The following is a 20,728-nucleotide window of genomic DNA, read 5'->3' on the forward strand; positions in this document are numbered from 1 at the left end:
CAAAAACATCAAAGTACTCTGCAATTATATCTTAGTGTATTTTGTCAATATATACAGGATGTCTCACCTTGCTGCTCACAAGAAGGGCAGGAGTGAATGGCTGTGTCAGTGAGAATATGGTGCAAACCTGGAAGAGTCAAACACCTGCAGGGACATTACACCTTTGTTAGAACAGGTAGAGGTTAAAGCGCTGCTTAAACCTACCAGGGGACAAGGTGCTAGAACTGGGGACTGCAGGGTTTGTCTGGAGGAATCTCCCCCCACCCACCTGTGGAGCCTCCTACCTCTGGGTTTGGCCACACCTTTGGGTTGTGGTGCAGTGCGTAAATGGAGAGCATGACTGGGATACTTGTCGGGCAGAAAGGAATAGGGGAGATGGTGGGTTATACCCAGGATGTGAACCTTGGTTCCCGAGACAGTGGGGACATGCCTTCACAAAAGGTCTTACTAATAAACATCATCACTGTGGGTAGATGTAGGTGACTTGGAAATGAACTTGAGGCACAAATTCAGAGTATAAAAATGGAATTAAAGAAAGAGAAGCAAGAAAGATACAAACCTGAATTTTGAGGAAGAGGCCTATTCAATATTTGGGTTAAAAATTAGGGCTACTAATTTCAATACGTAAATTTCTCTGTAACTGATTATGTAAGTATGTTGTGTTTTCAGCAATAAGGTCTTACCATCACCAGCTTATGGAGAGCAAACAATAGCCTTGGCAAGAGCCTGCAGTCACTTTGTTTTTTTACTGGTTTATATATAAATAGAAGTTCTTTATACAAAAAAATTCTACAAATGGAAAAGGGAGGAGGCAGGAAGTAGAAATCTCATGCTCAGAGGGCATGAGTATGGACCCTCTGAGGGAGTAGCCCTGAACCAGAACCTCTGTGGGTGTGGGCACACCTGAGTCTGGAATCTCTGAGGGAGTAGATAAGAGCCAGAGACCTTTACAGGACCAACCCCAAGCCAGGGAGCTCTGCAAGAATGGATCCAGACCAGGGACATTTACAGAAACTGGTCTGATATAACAACCTAGGCTAGAGAGGCCTGAGACAGCAAACTCCAAAGGAGTGGAGAAAAGCCTGGGGGCACTAAGTGACCTCCAGGAACAGAGAGCGACCAACAGGGTAACTAAAACTGTGGCACTGATTGTACCAATAGGAACAGCTATCTGAGCCTTGGAGTCACTGGCACTTAGAAGATTAATAACAAAAATCACAGTCAGCCCCAACCACATCAATTAGAGAAAAAGATGAGTAGACAAGGTAAGAACACATGCAACACTACAAAGAACAACATCACACTAGTAAAATCTAGAGACCCTACAACAGCAAGACTTGAACAACCAAATATATATGAAGCAGAAGAAGATGACCTAAAAAAGAACTTCAGGAGATTGTTTGAATCTCTTAAAGAGGATATGAGAAATTCCTTTAAAGAAATGGAGGAAAAGGCAAACAAAAATTGGAAGACACCAGCAAATCTCTTAAAGAAAACCAAGAAAAAGCAATCAAACATATGAAAGAAACTATTCAAGACTTGAAAACTGAAATAGAGACAATAAAGAAAACACAAGCTGTGAAAATTATAGAACAAAAATCAAGGAGAAAATGATCAGGAACCACAAACACAAGCATAAACAGCAGAATACAAGAGATGGAAAAGAGAATCTCAAGTGCTGAAGATACAATAGAGGAAATAGACTCATCAGTCAAAGAAAACATTAAATCTAACAAAAGCTTAACCCAAAATAGCTAAGAAATATGGGACACCATGCAAAGACCAAAACTAAGAATAATAAGTGCAGAAGAAGGAACAGAAGTTCAACTGAAAAGCAGAGAAACTATGTTTAACAAAATGATAGAAGAAAACCTTCCCAAACTAAGGAAATATATGCCTATGAAGATATAAGAAGCTTAGAGAACACCAAACAGACTAGATAAAAGAAGTCCCCTCGCCTCGTAATAATCAAAACACTAAACATACAGAATAAAGAAAGAATATTAAGAGCTGCAAAGGAAAAAGGCCAAGTAACATATAAAGGCAGATGTATCAGAATTAAACCTGACTTCTCGTTGAAGACAATGAAAGTCAGAAGGTCATGGTCAAGCATTATGCAGACATTAAGATACCATTGATACCAGCCCAGACTATTATACCCAGCAAGACTTTCAATCACTATAGACAGACAAAACAAGATAGTCCATGACATAACCAGATTTAATCAACACCTAGCCACAAACCCAGCCATACACAAAATACTGTAAGAAAAACTCCAACCCAAGAAGTCGGCTACATAAAGAAAAAAAAAAAACCACATACAATTGATGGTTCCAAGGCAGCAAATTCCAAAGGAGGGAAAAACACACAAATTGACATCACCACCAACAAAAACTAAATTAACAGGAGATAACAATCACTGTTCATTAATATCCCTTAATACAAATGGTCTTGACTCACCTATGAAAAGACACAGTCTAACAGATTAGATATGAAAATAGTATCCATGCTTCTTCTTCATTCAAGAACCACATCTCAACCTCAAAGACAGGCATCGCCTCAGAGTAAAGGGATGGGAAAAAATTTTCCAATCAAATGGACCTAAGAACCAAGCTGGTGTAGCTATCCTAATATTTAACAAAATAAACTTCAAACTAAAATCAATCAAAAGAGACAAAGAAGGACATTTCATATTAGTCACAGGAAGAATGCATCAAGAAGAAATCTCAATACTGAACATCTATGCCCCAAATACAAGGGCATCCTCATATATAAAGTAAACACGTCTAAAGCTTAAATCATACATTAAACCCCACACACTAATAATGAGAGATTTCAACACTCCACTCTCAACACTGGACAGGTCAGTAAGACAAAAAATGAACAGGGAAATAAGGGAACTAACAGATGCTATGACTCATTTGGACTTAACAGACATCTATAGAATATTCCACTCAAACATAAAATAATATACCTTCTTCTCAGCACCTAATGGAACCTTCTCAAAAATTGACCACATACTCAGTAACAAAACAAACCTCAACAAATACAAAAAAAATTGGAATAACCCCACGAATCTTATGAGATCATCATGGATTTTAATTAGAATCCAACAGCATTATCAATTCCAGAAAGCCCACAAACACATGAAAATTGAATAATGCTCATGTGAACCATTAATGGGACAAGTAAAAAATAGTGGGAGAAATTAAAGACTTCTTAAAATTCAATGAAAATGACCACACAACATACCCAATTTATGGGAAACAATAAAAACAGTGTTAAGAGGAAAGTTCATAGTACTAAATGCCTACATAAAGAAGCTGAAAAAAAATCTCACACTAGTGAATTAACAGAACATTTGAAAAGTTTAAGAACAAAAAGAAGGAAACCGACCCAAGAGAACTAGACAGCAGGAAATAATCAAATTGAGAACTGAAATCAACAAAATAGAAACAAAGAAAACAATACAAAGAATCAATGAGACTAAGAGTTGGTTCTTAGAAATATCAACAACGGTGGTGGCGCACGCCTTTAATCCCAGCACTTGGGAGGCAGAGGCAGGCGGATCTCTGTGAGTTCGAGACCAGCCTGGTCTACAAGAGCTAGTTCCAGGACAGGCTCCAAAACCACAGAGAAACCCTGTCTCGAAAAACCAAAAAAAAAAAAAAAAAAAAAAAAAAGAAATATCAACAAAGTAGACAAACCTTTATCCAAACTAACCAAAAGGCAGAGAAAGAATATCCAAATTAACAAAATCAGAAATGAAACGGGGACATAACAACAGAAACGGAGGAAATACAGAGAATCATCAGGTCATATTTCTAAAACCTGTACTCCAAAAATTGGAAAACTTAAAGGAAATGGACAACTTTCTGGACAAACATTACTTCCCCAAATTAAATCAAGATCAGATAAGCAAATTAAGCTGATCTATAACTGGTGAAGAAATAGAAACAGTCACCAATAGTTTCCTAACCAAAAAAAAAAAAAAAAAAAAAAAAGAAAAGAAAAAAAAAGCCCAGGACCAGATGGTTTCAGCTCAGAATTCTATAAGAATTTTATAGAAGAACTAATACCAATACTCCTTAAATTGTTCCACACAATAGAAACAGAAGAAACATTACCAAACTCTTTTTATGAGGCTACAATTACCCTGATAACCAATCCACATAAAGACATTACTAAGAAAGAGAAGTATAGACCAATCTCATTCATGAGTATTGATGCAAAAATACTAAATAAAATACTGGCAAATCGAATCCAAGAACACATCAGAAATATACGCTATGATCAAGTTGGCTTCATCCCAGAGATGCAGAGATGGTTCAATGAATGAAAATCTGTCAATGTAATCCACATACCAACCAACTGAAAAATAAATATCACATGAGCATCTCATTAGATGTCAAAAAAGCTTTCAACAAAATACAACATCCCTTCATGATAAAGGTCTTGGAGAGAGCAGGGGTACGAGGAACATACCTAAAGAAAATAATGGCAATATAGAGCAAGATAACAGTCAACATCAAACTAAATGGAAAGAAACTCACAATGATCTCACTAAAATTAGGAACAAGACAAGGTTATCCACTCTCTCCATGTCTATTCAATATAGTTCTTGGGGTCCTAGCTAGAGCAATAATAAGCCAAAAGGAGATCAAGGGGATACAAATCTGAAAAGAAGAAGTCTATCTCTCACTATTTGCTGATGATATGATAGTTTACATAAGTGACCCAAAAATTCTACCAAAGAACTTCTACAACTCATAAACACTTTCAGTAATGTAGCAGGATACAAGATTAATGAAAAAAATCAGTAGCCTTCCTGTACACAGGTGATAAATGGGCTGAGAAAGAAATTAGAGAAACATCACCCTTCAAAATAGCAACAATTCACATAAAATATTTTGGAGTAACTCTAACCAAACATATGGAAGACTTGTATGACAAGAACTTCAAATCTTTGAAGAAAGAAATTGAAGAAGACACCAGAAAGTAGAAAAATTTCCCATGCTCTTAGGTAGGTAGAATTAATATAGTAAAAATGACAATCTCACTGAAAGCAATCTACAGATTCAATGTAATGCCCATCAAAATCCCAACAAAATTCTTTCTATACCTCAAAAGAATGGCACTCAAGGAGCACATTCTGCTCCTTCAGCCAATAGTATTTAAGATACTAGCCCACTTGGGCATGGTCTCTCATACTGTAAATGCAACTGTAAAGCGTGAGCTCTCTCTCTTACTTCTGGCTCTCACTTATAGCTGCTAGACTCTGTTCATGCTTCCCGTTCATGCAGAGGACTGTTATCTAGGACAGTGATCTGTAAGTTTTCCCCAAATAACTAACATTTATTATTTATAATTCTGAACTAGTGTGGGATTATTTTGTGATTACTGCCTTCATCTGGCGCCCAACCATTTGGTTTCACTCATAATTGGTTTCTAGCCATAAATAAGGGTCACGGAGTCTACAATAGGTGACTCTAAAGAAGCTAAGTAAGAAGGGGAACCCAAGGAAAAACATATAGTTATCCTCTTGGCTAAGGGAAGTAGACCAAATTGCCGGGGAGAAAATTGGGATCTTGGGGGTGGGGTGGGATGGGGGTAAGGGGAGATGGGGAGAGAAAAGTTAGAAGGGAAGGAGGGGGGGCCTTGGGGAAACAGGAGGATTGAGATAAAGGAAGGTTGGACAGGGGAGCACGGAACCACAATTCTTAGTTAAGGGAGCCACTTTAGGGTTGGCAAGAGACCTGAACCTAGAGGGGCTCCCAGGTGCCCAAGCCGAGGTCCCCAGTTAGTTCCTTGGGCAGTTGAGGATAGGGAACCTGAAATGACCCTATCCTAGAGCAATACTGACGAATATCTTGCATATCATCATAGAACCTTCATCTGGTGATGGATGGAGATAGAGACAGAGACCCACACTGGAGCACTGGACTGAGCTCCCAAGGTCCCAATGAGGAGCAGAAGGAGGGAGAACATGAGCAAAGAAGTCGGGACCACGAGGGGTGCACCCACCCACTGAGACAGTGGAGCTGATCTATTGGGAGCTCACCAAGGCCAGCTGGACTGTGACTGAAAAAGCATGGGATAAAACTGGACTCTCTGAACATGGCGAACAATGAGGGCTGATGAGACGCCAAGGACAATGGCACGGGGTTTTGATCCTGCTTAATGTGCTGGCTTTGTGGGAGCATAGCCAGTTTGGATGTTCATCTTCCTAGATATGGACGGAGGGGGGAGGACCTAGGACTTACCACAGGGCAGAAAACCCTGACTGCTCTTTGGACTGGAGAGGGAGGGGGAAAGGAGTGGGGAGGGGGAGGGAAATGGGAGGCTGGGAGGAGGTGGAAACTTGTTTTTTTTTTTTTTTTTTTTACTCCTTTTCTCAATAAAAAAAAAAGAAAATGAAAAGAATCCCCATTTCTGAGTGCTTGTGTGTCCTCCGCTGAGCTTGGAGCCTGCCCAGCTCGGTGCTAGTCTGCCCTCAGCCTGCCTTAGCTGTGGCCTGTGTATGGAGCCAGCAACTCATTTGGATATAGAATTCTCATACAGCAGCTTTTCTTGCTACGGGCCGACCACAGTTCTTTTTATTTTCTCATTATATGCCTCAGGGTGGCTTCAAGTCCCAGTGCACCCCACAGTTTGTCTCCCGTCAGCATGCACCACTGAAACTAGGTGAGACACAGGCTTTCCTAATCTGAGCCAGCTGTTCCACAGCTTCTAACAATTTGTCTACATTTGCTATTCCACTGCTCTAGAGACATCCACAGAGCACACAGTCTGAGATTTGTATTACATAACTATCCTTAATCTGAGCCTATCTTTGAGCATTTCACTCTAAAATCAGATTCAGACCAGCCATGCGACTACAAGTGTGTCAGCTGGGTTTGTTTTGTAGGTATTCTGTGACATCTACTGGCAGGTAATGGTTATTGTACCTACTTCAGCTCAAAATCAACCATAGGTAAGATTCATAATTTGGATTATATATTATAAATTCATAATTTAAAAGGCAATATGTCAGACAACCTAACCATCCAGAATTTCAATAGCCTCTTTACTTATACCATGTACAAGGTTCTACAAGACTTATATGATCTCCCTCCTACGTCACTATTTTTGATTCTGGGGCTTAGTCTTGTCCTCAATATTTTTTTCTTAAAAATATGGTTTGATAATAGGGCTAAGAGTGAGGCACTTTTAGAAATGGCACAGTCTTTCCAGACTGATAACAAGCTTCTCAAAGAAGAGTTCGGAACTCTCAAGAAGGGTACAAACAATTTAACTAACAAAACTCAGTCAATTGAGGCACTTTTAGAAATGGCACAGTCTTTCCAGACTGATAACAAGCTTCTCAAAGAAGAGTTCGGAACTCTCAAGAAGGGTACAAACAATTTAACTAACAAAACTCAGTCAATTGAGGTACTTTTAGAAATGGCACAGTCTTTCCAGACTGATAACAAGCTTCTCAAAAAAGAGTTCGGAACTCTCAAGAAGGGTACAAACAATTTAACTAACAAAACTCAGTCAATTGAGGTACTTTTAGAAATGGCACAGTCTTTCCAGACTGATAACAAGCTTCTCAAAAAAGAGTTCGGAACTCTCAAGAAGGGTACAAACAATTTAACTAACAAAACTCAGTCAATTGAGGTACTTTTAGAAATGGTACAGACTGATAGTGATTTATTAAAAGGAAGATTCATCACTTTGGGGAAGGATACAGCTGATTTGGCACAAAAAACCCAGTCAATGACAGTGGGTGCTGAAACATTATTTGAGAGAATTCATACTTTTGAATGTATTAATTGAACTCTGTTGAAGGGGTATGACAGCTTGACTGATAGAATGTCTCTCCAGGAAGGGAATATGCATGCTATGAAGATTATGTCCAAGGATGAGACATTATCTCTCATGGACAGACTTCTTACCTTGGAATCCTCAATGAGGGCATTAGAACAGAACACTGGACAGGAGATCCAGACTTTTCAAAAGACAGTGGTAAATAGATTAGAAAAGAATGAGTTTCCCCAAGTTCCCCCCATCCTCCCCTTCTCATTTTTCTCTCCCCATCTTTCCTTACCCCCACCCACCCCACCCCCAAGATCCCAATTTTTCCCCCGGCAATTTTGTCTACTTCCAATAGCCAGGAGGATAACTATATGTTTTTCTTTGGGTTCACCTTCTTATTTAGTTTCTTTAGGATCACCCATTATAGACTCCGTGACCTTTATTTATGGCTAGAAACCAATTATGAGTGAGTACAGCCCATGTTCATCTTTTTGGGTCTGGCTTACCTCACTCAAGATAGTGTTTTCTATTTCCATCCATTTGCATGCAAAATTCGAGAAGTCATTGTTTTTCACCACAGCGTAGTACTCTAATGTGTATATATTCCACACTTTCTTCATCCATTCTTCCATTGAATGACATCTAGGTTGTTTCCAGGTTCTGGCTATTACAAATAATACTGCTATGAACATAGTTGAACAAATGCTTTTGTCATATGATAGGGCATCTCTTGGGTATATTCCCAAGAGTGGTATTGCTGGGTCCAGGGGTAGGTTGATCCTGAATTTCCTGAGAAACCACCACACTGATTTCCAAAGTGGTTGCACAAGTTTGCATTCCCACCAGCAATGGATGAGGGTACCCCTTCCTCCACAACCTCTCCAGCAAAGGCTATCATTGGTGTTTTTGATTTTAGCCATTCTGACAGGTGTAAGATGATATCTCAAAGTTGTTTTGATTTGCATTTCCCTGATTGCTAAGGAGGTTGAGCATGACCTTAAGTGTCTTTTGGCCATTTGAACTTCTTCTGTTGAGAATTCTCTGTTCAATTCAGTGCCCCATTTTTTAATTGGGTTAATTAGCATTTTAAAGTCTAGTTTCTTGAGTTCTCTATATATTTTGGAGATCAGACCTTTGTCTGTTGCGGGGTTGGTGAAGATCTTCTCCCAGTCAGTAGGATGATTTGGGATAAAGGAAGGTTGGATAGGGGAGCAGGGAAGCACAAATCTTAGTTAAGGGAGCTTAAGAGACTTGAACCTAGAGTGGCTCCCAGGAGCCCAAGACGATGTCCCCAGTTAGTTCCTTGGGCAGCTGAGGATAGGGAACCTGAGATGACCCTATCCTATAGCAATAACTGACGAATATCTTGCATATCACCATAGAACCTTCATCTGGTGATGGATGGAGATAGAGACAGAGACCCACACTGGAGCAGCGGACTGAGCTCCCAAGGTCCCAATGAGGAGCAGAAGGAGGGCACGAAGGGTGCACCCATCCACTGAGACAGTGGGGCTGATCTATTGGGAGCTCACCAAGGCCAGCTGGACTGTGACTGAAAAAGCATGGGATAAAACCCGTCTCTCTGAACATGGCGAACAATGAGGGCTGATGAGAAGCCAAGGACAATGGCACGGGGTTTTGATCCTATTTCATGTTCTGGCTTTGTGGGAGCCTAGCCAGTTTGGATGTTCACCTTCCTAGACATGGACGGTGGGGGGAGGACCTTGGACTTTCCACAGTGCAGGGAACCCTGACTGCTCTTTGGACTGGAGAGGGAGGGGGAGAGGAGTGGGGGGAGGGGGAGAAGGGTGGGAGGAGGGGGAGAAGGGTGGGAGGAGGGGGAGGGAAATGGGAGGCTGGGAGGAGGCGGAAACTTTTTTTTTCTTTTTCTCAATAAAAAATTTAAAAAAAAACATGGAATTACATAGAAAGAATGAGTAACTTATCAAATGTGATGACCAGGGACAAAAGGTACAAAGACAAAATTTAACCTCATCAGTACGTAAAAACTTCCTGGATAGCTTCCACAGAGTTCTGCCTGCTTTTCTGGTGATAATGTCAGAAAGAATATCTGGCCCCAAACACCCTAAAGTTGTCTAAGAATATTCATGGGAGCCCATACATATGACTGATCTAAAAGAAATTAAATAAGCAATTGTAGTTTATGGATTACGTTCATCCTTTGTTAGGGAAATCATCAAAATGTGGTCTTCCAGTAACAAAGCAATGCCACAAGACTAGACTCAGCTAATCTCAGCAGTCCTAGAAAATGGACTATAGTTGCTTTAAATGTGTTATTTTAAAGGAGAAGCTAAAATGTTAGAGTAAAAGGAGAAAGCAAAAGGACTTGAGATTTCCCTAGATCAAATTCTAGGTGAGAAACTTTACTCAGGTCCTCAGGATAAAACCCTTTATGATGATCATACCTTGTCTCTATGTAGTGCAACAGCTTTAAAGTCTTGGGAAGGATTCAGGAACTAGGAAAGAGAGTTGAATAATATCTTAGGGTTAAACAGGGTCAGAGAGAACCTTATAGTGTCTATTAACAAAGACTAACTCCTGTTGTATAAATAGGGGTAACTGACCCAGGAGCTCGGTATATAATAATTGAATCTTTGGCTTATCAGAATGCCAACTTAGAATACAAAAGGATCCTTTGGCCTTTAAAGATCAGATCAGCACCCATGGATGAATGGGTCTTGCATACAATGAGTGTCTCGAGACTCTTGACTATGGTACTGAAGCTTGGGTAGGAGAAGCAATTTCCAATGGTAAGAGAAGACATCAAAATACCAAATGTTTTAATTGTGGTAGAATGGGACATCTGAGAAGGGATTGTAGACAAGGGATTCCTAGGAATAATGTCTCCTGTGGGAATGGCAGGAATAGGAGGTCTCAACCTTCAGGTATATGTAGGAGGTGTGACAAAGGCCAACATTGAACCAATGATTGTAGGTCAATGAAAGAAAGACAAGGCAACCCAATACCATTGAGAAACACTGTGGGGATCGTCTTGTAGGCCCCATGATAAACGTGATCCAGTCATTCCCAGTTACTGTGGAGAACATCTCTCACCGGGAAAATTGAAAAATCCAGTGCCTACTGCAAACAAACAAATAAACAATACTGATCTGAATGATGGAATAAATGTGGAGGATGAGTCAAAAACTCCAGTAGGACATACCAAATATATATTCTGGCAGACTTCTATAAATGATTGAAGACCAAAGCTAAGAGTGCATATAAATGGCATTTTTTTATTGAAGGCTTACAAGACACAGGTGTGGATGTAATTATCATTACTCCAGAATCTTGACATCCAAATTGACCTCTTCAAGAGATAGATGTTCAGTTCCTAAGAATTGGAACCCTATCTCAGGTAAAACAAAGCCTGAGAGGGCCTGAAGGACAGAGACAAAGACTGAAGCCACATAGAGCTAAGATTGCAGTGAATTTGTGGCGTTGTGATCTATTGCAGCAATGGAATACCCACATTAACATTCCTGCATCCCCAAAAACTCATGTTTCTGGGGAAAATATTAGAAGATATTATAGATGATTACATGGGTGACATTTTGTTATCTGATTCAAATATGGATACTTAGAAAGGATGTCATTGAAGCAGTACAGAAAGTTTTGCCTAAATGGGGATTATAAATTGTTTCTGAGTTAAACTAAGATGTAAGAGTAGCCAATAAGAAGTTAGAGCTAATGGGCCAACCAGTGATTCAATTAAAAAAAATAAATTGCTCCTGAAAAGATTCAAAGAGGAATTCTTTTTTAAATTATTTATTTATTAAAGATTTCTGTCTCCTTCCTGCCACTGCCTCCCATTTCCCTCCCCCAATCAACTCCCCCTCCCTCTCCAGTCCAAAGAGCAGTCAGGGTTCCCTGCCCTGTGGGAAGTCCAAGGACCTCCCACCTCAAAGAGGAATTCTGTTAATTTCCTAAGTTACAGAATAGGTTTGCAGATTAGAACACAAATGGCATAAATAAGGAGAGACTGGTTTTGGAATCTTAATGACTTTCAAGGAGTATTGGGAGATATCTCTAGTCTATGACTGGCTGTTGTGATAACACCTGACCTAACAGTTTATTTGAATAAAACTTTAGATGTTGATAAGGACTTAAATAGTCCCAGAGAATTAACAGCTAAAGTGGAAAAGTAATTGACAATTGTTGAGGAGAAATTACAGAAGACACACGTGCATAGGGTGAATTCAATTCTTTTTTTTTTCAGTTTGGTGATGGAGTATTTTTTTTTATTGAGAAAAGGAGAAAAAAAAACAAGTTTCCACCTCCTCCCAGCCTCCCATTTCCCTCCCCCTCCTCCCACCCTACGCCCCCTCCTCCCACCCTTTTCCCCTTCCCCCACTCCTTTCCCCCTCCCTCTCCAGTCCAAAGAGCAGTCAGGGTTTTCTGCTCTGTGGTAAGACCTAGGACCTCCCCCCTCTGTCCATATCTAGGAAGGTGAACATCCAAACTGGCTAGGCTCCCACAAAGCCATCACATTATAGGATCAAAACCCCGTGCCATTGTCCTTGGCTTCTCATCAGCCCTCATTGTTCGCCATGTTCAGAGAGTCCAGTTTTATCCCATGCTTTTTCAGTCATTTCTAGCCATAAATAAGGGTCACAGAGTCTACAATAGGTGAATCTAAAGAAGCTAAGTAAGAAGGGGAACCCAAGGTAAAACATATAGTTATCCTCTTGGCTAAGGGAAGTAGACAAAATTGCCGGGGAGAAAATTGGGATCTTGGGGGTGGGGTGGGATGGGGGTAAGGGGAGATGGGGAGAGAAAAGTTAGAAGGGAAGGAGGTCGGGCCTTGGGAAAACAGGAGGATTGGGATAAAGGAAGGTTGGACAGGGGAGCACGGAACCACAATTCTTAGTTAAGGGAGCCACTTTAGGGTTGGCAAGAGACCTGAACCTAGAGGGGCTCCCAGGTGCCCAAGACGATGTCCCCAGTTAGTTCCTTGGGCAGTTGAGGATAGGGAACCTGAAATGACCCTATCCTAGAGCAATACTGATGAATATCTTGCATATCATCATAGAACCTTCATCTGGTGATGGATGGAGATAGAGACAGAGACCCACACTGGAGCACTGGACTGAGCTCCCAAGGTCCCAATGAGGAGCAGAAGGAGGGAGAACATGAGCAAAGAAGTCGGGACCACGAGGGATGCACCCACCCACTGAGACAGTGGAGCTGATCTATTGGGAGCTCACCAAGACCAGCTGGACTGTGACTGAAAAAGCATGGGATAAAAAAGTGAATTCAATTCTTAATTGTAATCTAGTCATATTGCCTTCCAGAATTTCTCCTACAGGAATTTTAATGCAGAGAGATGATATTATCTTAGAATGGATCTTTTTACTACATAAACCAAGTAAAAAAATTAAAACCTTATGTGGGAAAAGTCTCTGAATTAATTATAAAAGCTAAATTAAGATTTCATCAATTAGCAGGTGTAGACCCAGCAGAGATTATAGTGCCTTTTACTGCAGATGCAATAAAAAAAGTTATGGGGAGACAATGAACCCTGTCAAAAGGCTTGTCTAATTTTTTTTGGAGAAATTAATAGCAATTATTCCAAAACAATAGACTTAACCTTCTAAAGAGAACTTCTTGGATTCTTTCCTGAATTGTACATAATACATCAGTAACTAGAGCCCGTACATTTAGTACTGATGTAAATAAATCAGGGAAGGCAGGTTATAAATCAGAAGAATTAAGTAAGGTGGAACAAAAGCCCTTATAATTCTGTCCAAAAGGCAGAATTATATGCTATTCTTATGGTACTAAGGGATTTTAAAGAACCTCTCAATATAGTTACTGATTCACAATATGCAGAAAGAGTTATCTTGTCTATTGAAACTGCTGAATTTATACAAGATGATACAGAATTGACTTTATTATTCATCCATGTGCAAGACATAATCAGGAATAGGCTTTGTCCTATATACATAACACACATCCAATCCCATACTGGTCTGTCAGGTCCTCTAGCACAAGGTAATGCAAAAATTGATCAGTTATTGATTGGGAGCATTTTGCAGGCCTCTGAATTTCATAAAAACATCATGCCAACAGCAAAGGTTTAAAGAAAGACTTTTCTATTACATGTCAACAAGCTAAGCAGATTATAAAGAGATGTCTTACTTGCTCTTTCTATAACCAAACTCCATTTCCTAATGGAGAAAGGACAACAGAGCTAAGGGGAGTAGAAGAGAAGAAAATCAAATGAACTCATGAGCATCAACCGGACAGAGTCGGCCATGGTTTTCACGTAGGGCTTCAGAATGTCATAGTGGAAGGCTGGGGTCAGCATGTGCCGGTGCTGGAACTACGGCTGTCCATTCAGCAAGAGCAAACCGAAGCCTGGGCAGGAGATGGGTGTACGTATGTGTGAGATGGAATCAGAGAGCCCGTTAGATAAACTGTGTGTGTATTGGGGATAGAGGGCTGTGTGGAGTGGAACTGATGATGAGAGCTAAGAATGGTAGAGTCCAGAACCAGAAATCCCTTGCTTGTAGGACTGGCATACGGTCTGTGATGATTACATCTGTGAGATAAAAATTGCAAAAGAATTTGTGTGTGTGTGTGTGTGTGTGTGTGTGTGTGTGTGTGTGTGTGTGTAGGGATGGCATGAAGATCAACCAGGGACATACACAATGGTTAGCTAGGACCGTTCGGAGCAGTGAAGGGTCAGAAACCTGGCTTCTACTTCATTGGGGCCAGGGAGAGGAGGGCTAGATCAAGGCAATGGTAGCCTGTCACATTTTGTTCTCTGTGAAACAGAGTCACAGATCTTGGATGCTCTAACTGGGGCCAGACCACATTCTCCATGCAGACACACATACCAATCCAAGGAGCCAGCAATCTGTAGGCTCCATGTGCCTTTGGATCTGAAACAGAAACAAGAAATGGGATAAGTAAGGCTACTCTGAAGCAGCTGTGGTGGAAGCCACAGGCTTCTGGGATCTTTTAAGAGCTGTCTGTTGGCAGACTGTCCTGTGTCACTGTCCATTTCGTCTCTCTCCTTCTAGCTTTGTCCTGACAGTCAGGCTTAGGAAGGCAGGATTCATGTAGCAGTAGCTGAACTCCTCCGGAGCACGGATGGTGAATTGGTGAGAAGCAGGCCATGTGCCCATGCTCAAAGAATAGAACAAGTGTGCGTATGTTTCTCTCTCTCTCTCTCTCTCTCTCTCTCTCTCTCTCTCTCTCTCTCTCTGCATGTGTGTGTGTTTGTGTGTATTACTGTGGATCCTGTCTTAGTTTAGTTATTGTATGATATCAACAGTCAGGTAACAATTAGAGATTTCAAACCTCAAAATAATAAGCATTTGAAGTGTGCCTCAGACCTGGAACAATTTACATTACTTATCTTAATTTGATTAAATAGCATAGAAAAATAAAGACTTTTGGTTAAAGGTTTGAAATTTCAAAACTGAGTGCTGCTGGCTATGTTCTGGGTTTTTGTCTGGGAGAATCATTGTTAGGGTGTGTAGGGCAATGGCCTGGTACTACAGTCTTCAGGAATTCAACAGCCTTGGTCCAGTTACAAAGACAACAGCACAAATCTTTTTCAAAATGATATACACTCACCTGATCACTCTAGAATCACCTTCATGTAGTCAGGGTCATAGACAGTAAGATAAGCTTGGCTCCCCCAGAACCAGCTTGGAAAGGCGCTTGGGAAATTCTTCACAACCTTCATAATCAGCTGTAGCTCTTGATCACCCTGCAACTGCTGTTGAGGGAAAGATGAAGCATTGGACTCTAGTTTAGTTTTTTTTGGGGGGGGGGCTGGAGACAAGTCACGAACAAGCATAGGAACATAGTTCTAGACTTTTCAGAAGTATTAAGGATTTATAGTAGATTCACGGACTATCTGTGCTATCACTTAGAGCTTTGCTACACCGGGGACACAGGGGATTGGTCCTGTGCTGGAACTGACAGTGCTGCTGGGTGAATCCTCAGCTCTGCACACAAGTACCGCATCCCCTTGTCCTTCTAAGACTATTCATTGCACAATCCTTTGTTAAATGCTTCCTCATGTATCCTCCTACTTGAATCTGGTCCTTATTTCCTGGGTGACAGTGCAAGGGGTCAATACCTTCCATTCCTAATATACGGGGTGCTGCACCATCTCCTTCCTGGGAGATCTCAGACATGTGTGTCTGGATTTTGAACTGAGCACTGTGGTGTAGGAAAGTGATGGTGTGTTTATGAAAATTGCTTAGAGTATGGGTTGTGAAGGAGCATAGAGAACTAAACAGACCCTGAGGAAATTCTGACATCGGTGCCCTCATGTGAGGCCACTACACAGCCTTATTCTTTTCTGTGCCATGATTTCAGGGTTTTAGTCATAATCTTTCCATCCTGATAATATCCTTGCAATGAGTGGAAATCATCTGGGCCAGCTACCCACTCATCCCAGTAGTGTGAACTCTTCCTGTGCCTGACAGCTCCTGAGATGTGTACCATTGCCACACCAAGAACCCCACAGGGCCGGGCTTCCATCTCACTGACTTCTGTGTTCCCAGCAAGCCCTGTGCTGGGAGAGAATAACCGTGAGTGACTATGCAAGGAACCTCCTAGAATGTGTTTGAGAACAGCAGAGGCTGGTGAAGGTGCTCAGCCTGCAGAAGAGGAGACAAAGTAGCCTTCAAGTGTAGGCTATCAGTACAGAGCTGGCTACAGCCAGACCGGTTGAGCCACCCTAATGCTGGATTGTGTCACAACCTAAGCTCGGTGGCTTTTATTCTTATACTTCTTTGTCCTGTCAACTTGATGGCCAGTCTCGGACACCTCCATCCTCCCTGATCTCCCTCCCACCCTTACCTTTCCATACCTGTGTCCAAAGAACCAGTGAAAGGGTGGAGATGGGAACTGCTGGAAAGCCTTGAGTAGCCATTGCCTCTGCAGGTAGAACTGGACTGCTTTGAGCAGCAGCAAAAGCAAGCTGAGCATGGAGACCACTTGCAGGAAGCCAGAGATGCTGCCTGTGAGTCTGGTGGGGCTCAGAGCAGAGACACTCATGGTGCAGCCACTCCTGGGTCACAGACTGCCCTCACTGTCATAAATCCTTTCTACCACCTGTATAAATCCTTTATGAACTGCCTGTCTATCAGTGGGAGGGAGAAAGGTTAAGGCAGACACAGCTTGCTCTCACAGTGCAGTTGGTCAGTTAAGGTGAATGATTTTCCTTTGAGAGACAGGGAAATGATTTGTCAGCTGCCAGTGGCCAAGGGCCATACCTACAGCCACTTTTCTCTCTTTGTGTTATTCAAAAACATTTATATATTTGCTATTTTATTTTTCTTTTCACTATATCTTTCTGTATACATTTATATGGTAGTATGATATTTCAAAATATGGATACTGCGCATATTAGGTAGGCACAATAATTATCATTTCCTTCATTATTCACCCATTCACTTTTTTATCCAAAGTTTTATTTATTGTTTTTAAAAATCAAGCAAGGTTGTGTGATGTGGGAATCCCCTTTGTATGCTGTGAATATGATTAGTTAATAAAGAAAGCTGGCTTGAGCCCATGGCAGGGCAGAGTAGAGGTAGGCGTGGAAGATGGACCTGAATGGGGTGAATGAAGGGAGGAGTAGAGAGAAGCCATGGAGCCACGACTGGAGACAGAGGTGCTGAAACATATTGTAACTTTTACTTGATAACTGTTTTGTTATATGTAATTTTGCTATGTTAAAGTTAAAGCCTTTCTTTTTTTTTGTTTAAACAGAAAAAGGGGAAGTGATGTGGGAGTGTCATATATCAATCTGTTGATTTCATTGGTTAAGCAATAAAGAAACTGCTTGGCCCTCATAGGTTAAAACATAGGTGGGTGGAGTAAACAGAACAGAATGCTGGGAGGAAGAGGAAGTGAGCTCAGACTTGACAGCTCTGCTCTCTAGAGCAGAGACGCCATGCTCCTCTCTCCGGGGCAGACACACGTGATGAAGCTCCGACCCAAGACGGAAGTAGGCTAGAATCTTCCCTGTAGGCTAGAATCTTCCCCGTAAGACCGGTGCTACACAGATGATTAGAAATGGGCTAAATTAATATGTGAGAATTACTCTAGAAGAGGCTAGATAGTAATGGGCCAAGCAGTGTTTAAATGAATACAATTTGTGTGTTGTTATTTCGGGGCATAAGCTAGCCAGGCGGCCGGGGTGCTTTGGATGCAGCCCCACTGCTCTTATTACTACAGGCCATGACCTTGTGGTGATGCACAGATTAGTAGAGATGAGTTCAATTAAGATGCAAATTAAGTATTCAAATAAGAATCTAGAGCTAATGAGACAAGCAGTGATTTAATTAATACAGTTTCTATGTGATTATTTCAGGGCTGAGCGGCTGGAACCAACAAGCGGCCTTCCTTCAACAGTTGTCATATAAATATAACCATCTTGCTGAAGCAGTTTATGACATGGGGTTACCATACCCTGGCTCTTTCCCCAGGCTTCATGTCTTAATTCTGTGTCTTTACTTGCTGCTCTTGAGGGTTCCTTCACTTCCCACAGCAAACCCAGCACCTACATAGCTTCTTCTGAATTGTCCATGTTAGGTGGATTGTGAGTGGTTGCTGGTTCAGACTACAGAGCACCTAGGCTCTGCTGCCCTTCTCTCTCTAGGCCTCATTAGCAGTCTACGCCTTGTGATGCCAAAGGTTCTGGTGAATGTCTAGCATCATTTCTGGTCCATTCATTTGCTACCTGATAGGTACTGAGCATCCTAAATGGATTTTGAGACATCTTCCTGCTCCAGTTTCTTTTGCCGGATAAATCTGAACATTATTTCAGGGGATTTTCCGTGAACATGTCAACACACAAATGCATGCATGCATACATGCATGTACACACACATAGTTTTTTTTGCTATATTAAACTTTATGTCTTCCAGGGTCATCATTGATATTTATGATTCCATTATTTCTACTGCTTCAGTTAGGTCTGGGATCATTTCTGTAGAGTAATAGATGGAATAATCCTGGTTTTCCTTGACATCATTTTTTTTTCTGATTGTGGACTCTTTTTGACAAAATTTCTCTCATTGATGACCCAGGGAACCAGGCTAGGCAGGATCATGGGTGTCCTTTCAGCACCATGGACTTCAGATCTTCCTTCCTCATCCCTGTCTTGTTTTGTTTTTATGGATCCAGTGGGTTTCTTTCCATTCTTGCACACCATCTTATGAGATTTTGTGGACAGCATATAGTTGAATTTGACTTTTAAAATCTATTCAGCCAACATAATTCTTTTAATTGGAAAGTTAATCTTTTCCTGAGAAGTTTCTGTTCTAGACTCTAACGCAAGTTTACTATGGCCTAGCTTGTATGTATTTCTCAATATTTGGAAGGCTTTAAGCTATTATTTAACTAGATTTATTTATTTATTTATTTATATGTGTGTTGCACATGAATATCATCATGTGTGTGGAGGTCAGAGCACAACTGATAGGGTCAGTTCTCTGGAGCTCTCCAGGGATGGAACTCATGGCATCAACTTGGAAGCAGGAATCTCTAACCACTAAGCACCTCACCAGTCCTCACAAAGTAGGTTTCTTTTCATTCTGTAACTCCTACAACACACACATCTTTATTTATAGAGTCTTGTTCGCCTTATATATTTTATTCTTTGTCTTTTCCTATATCTTTCTCTTTGTTTTGTATAGTTCAGTTATTTTAAAAGCCTGTGTCCAGCTCTGAATTCATCCTTCTTCATGATGCGATCTGTTATGGAAACCCTCAGTGCTATTTTTATTTCATTTATTGAGTTCTGTGTGGTGTCTGCTTGAGTTTTTTCCTCTTATTTTCCATTTAAAAATTGGTCTTTTATTTTATGTCCCATCCACAATTCCCCCCTTCTCCCATTGCCCAACCTGTCTCTCATTCTATCCTCATCCACTCCTCAGAGGGGGTAAGGCCTCTCTTGGGGAGACAAGACCAAGCCCCCCCCCCATGTCCAGGCTCTTTTATTCTTTTTATGATATGTAATTTTTTATTATTTTAAATTTATTTTTTTTACTGAAAACAAACTTTATTTTTTCATTATACATAACCAATCCAAGTTTCCACTCTCTCTCCTCCTCCCATTCCCTCCACTTAACAACCCCCTCGCCCGCAAAATCCTATCCACTCCTGAGAGAGGGTAAGGCACATTGCTTTGGGGAAAGTCCAAGGCCCTCCCTACTATATCTAGACAGAGAAAGGTATCCAGCCAAAAAGAATAGGTTTCCCAAAGCCAGAATAAGCAGTAGGGATAAATTCTGGTGCTCATTCCAGTGGCCCACAGTCTGCCTCAGTCATTCAACAGTCAGCCACGTTCAGAGGGACTAGTTTGGCCCTATGCTTGTTCCTTCCCAGTCCAGCTGATGTTGGTGAGCTCAGGTCAACTATTTCAGTGGGTGAAACCATCATGGTCTTGACCTCTTTGCTCATTTTCTCACTCTACCCACTCTTCAACTGGACTTTAGGAGCTCAGACCCATACTCCAATGTGGGTCTCTGCCTCTGTTTAAATCAGTTGCTAGATGAAAGTTCTATGGTGATATTTAAGATATTCATCAGTCTGACTCCAGGGCAAGACCAGTTTGGGCACCCTCTCCTCTATTGCTTAGGGTTGTAGCTGTGGTCATGCTTGTAGATTCCTGAGAATTTCTCTAGAGCCAGGTTTCTTGCTAACTCCACAATGGCTCCCTCAATCAAGATATCTTTTTCCTTGCTCTCATTTCTGTTCTTTCTCCTTCTCGACTTTTGCTTTCTCTCAAGTTTTCCTCGCTTCTCCCCTTCTCTCCTCCTTTCCACCTTCTCTCCTCCCTTTTCCCTCTACCCCCATGTTCCCAATTTTGTCAGGTGATCTTGTCTATTTCAACTTTCCATGTGTATCTATATATGTTTTTATTTAGGGCTCACTT

The 20,728-nt window shown here is 41.2% G+C and overlaps 1 pseudogene; it reads right to left on the reverse strand.

The window, feature by feature from the left end:
- Window positions 1-14,011: 14,011 nt before the first annotated feature.
- LOC121447861 lies at window positions 14,012-16,842 on the reverse strand (annotated as a pseudogene).
- Window positions 16,843-20,728: the final 3,886 nt, after the last annotated feature.

This window comes from Microtus oregoni, unplaced genomic scaffold, assembly GCF_018167655.1.
Source record: "Microtus oregoni isolate MIOR12 unplaced genomic scaffold, Mior012 000005F_ref0000423, whole genome shotgun sequence".
Classification (NCBI taxonomy): domain Eukaryota; kingdom Metazoa; phylum Chordata; class Mammalia; order Rodentia; family Cricetidae; genus Microtus; species Microtus oregoni.